This window comes from Mchenga conophoros, linkage group LG4, assembly GCF_057382185.1.
Source record: "Mchenga conophoros isolate Kocher_MC1m ecotype Shallow Benthic linkage group LG4, M_conophoros_male_GT1.1, whole genome shotgun sequence".
Taxonomy (NCBI): Eukaryota; Metazoa; Chordata; class Actinopteri; order Cichliformes; family Cichlidae; genus Mchenga; species Mchenga conophoros.
In genome coordinates, this window is record NC_140529.1 from 17137071 (window position 1) to 17139383 (window position 2313).

The 2313-nt window shown below is 37.7% G+C and overlaps 1 pseudogene; it reads right to left on the reverse strand.

Annotated features, from left to right (window-relative positions):
- Window positions 1-609: 609 nt before the first annotated feature.
- LOC146575833 (uncharacterized) lies at window positions 610-2058 on the reverse strand (annotated as a pseudogene).
- Between the last annotated feature and the right edge of the window lie 255 nt (window positions 2059-2313).

Genomic DNA, 2313 nt, shown 5'->3' on the forward strand with positions numbered 1-2313 from the left:
AAAAGACTTTCAGAAAACCTGATCTCTGACTTTGACCTTGAGGTTGAGGTCACCAGGGTTAAAACTCATCCGCGATTTTTAGTAGATACACCTGTGATATCAGTCAACTTAGGTGTCCACGCTGCCAACAGGCAGATAACAATACTGATGAAGTAAAAAGTTTCACCGTTACACAATGAAGACAACCCTATCGCTCTTAAAGATGCCACAGCTGCATCAAGGAGGAAATTAATTTGTTAAATTTTATTCACAAAGATGTTAGATTACACTAATCAGTAATAGGATAGAGTTAGATAGCCTCAGATTATTAACCAATGTCGACTGCAATTTGTCTGTGAGATAAACTTTGAGGACAATTTGTGATTGTTTGAGTAATTCTTTGTTGTAACAAAGACATTTTAGCATTTTAACAATTTATTCATTAAGCGAACAGGGGTCTCGGTGAGACCCAGGGGAAAAAAAAGTATTTTGATTTTTCCATATAAATCAAGTGTTGGGTTGGTAAAAGACACATTGCAAAAACAATTTTGTTTTTAACTAATTTTATTAAAATTTTACAACATGTGCACTACAGTGCACAAGGGGAGTTCATTGATCACGAATGTGAAACTAACAAAATTCAATCCTTTTCTTGATTTCTAGAGAGAACTCTTCATCACTGGTATTATTCAGGTCTTGTTCATATATTTGTCCCTTGTTTATCAGTTCCTCAGCCAAGAGGCGCTTGAACTCCAGGTATTGGGAGTTCTTCTGAGCTTGTTGCATGTCCTCGCTATCTTGTTGGTACTGAAGCCAGGAGTTGGTGATGACCAAATCAATGAAATAACGTGTGGTGCGAACAGTCCACTTTTTGGTCCGACTAGATATTCTGTAGAAGCTGAGCATGTGATCAGATAGGTCAACCCCTCCCATGTCGATATTATATTTGCAACCACTGCAGGTCTTGGGACTTGTGAATTGGGACAGCCAGTGAATGGAACGATCTGTTCATCATACAGACCTTTGTTGGCCTGGGCAGATTGAGGCAACCTAAAGGACTCTCTTTAGAAGTGGTCTGACTTTCCCCAGGAGATCCTTTTTTTTTCTCATTTTCTGGCAGATCATCGACTACTTTCAGCGAAGACCTGATCTTGTAGAAATGACCACATGTCATGGAATCAGCTATAACTGCGTACATTTTAATTCTCGGATATCCAAGGCATGCAATGTACACTGAGATTCCTAAAAAGCTATTGATTTCTTCTGGTGTTGTGTTTAAACTACACCCTGAATCCTGTACCATACGCTGGTTGGTCAACAAGGACAAGTCCTGAATTAGTTTTTTGTCAATGTACTGCTGGAAATACTGCTGTGGGCTCCAATCATTAAGTGTCATTAGGGTACCATCATCTCCAATTCTGCATTCTTCCAACAAAGGCATAAACCTAAGATAATGGAAAATTATTTAGCAAAATAAAATTTAGATACTCCAATATCCGATATAGTTCACTTGCAACACATTTACACTATCTTTATAAGTTAAATCAATTTACTGGAAATCATTTCTGCACGTTACCCATACTTTTTTCACTCAAAATCAAAAATTCCTGATTCTCCTACATGCTGGTTTTGTACCAGATAGGATGACGGCAGATTTCAGCTGACCCTGTGTCGTTCTCCATTACACCCTGCATCTTGATAATCTTTGTCTGGCTCTCTCTGGGTTTTCACCCTCTCCTATCTGGCTCATATGACTCTCATCTTCTGAAAGATCTATGTCTGAAATTCCCTCAATGATTGTGTTAAGAATTCTTTCTGCCTCTGTCAAAGAGTTGTTTAGAAAAAAGTGAAATAAATTTAAGTACAAAGTCCTGACGTGCACCAGAGTACACATTAATAAATTAGTCATTTTCTCCGTGAAACTAAATAAAGTTAGGTCTGAAAACCCCCTCAAATTACTTACTAGATGTTTATTTTTGAAAATTAATCAAAATCTGAGTTTAAAAAACTATCTTAAATGTAGATATCATGCTTACATGTCTTTCTTCCATAAAATGTGCTTGTGGGCATGCCAGCCATTTTGAAAGGTAGGAAAAAGAGAGTTGGGAAGGCCACACCCCCACACATGTGACATCATTTTAAAGGTGCTGTTGACCTCTCTAAGAAACATCAGGACTCAACAGAGTGGCATGTAGAGTGTGAGTGATACAAGCAAAAACTAAATGTGTACTACAGTGCACAAAAATGAATTACTGGGTCTCAGGAGGATGTGGATATGATGGCCTTTCACACAGATGTGTTACAGAAGAAAATAACTTTTGATAATGACTTTTT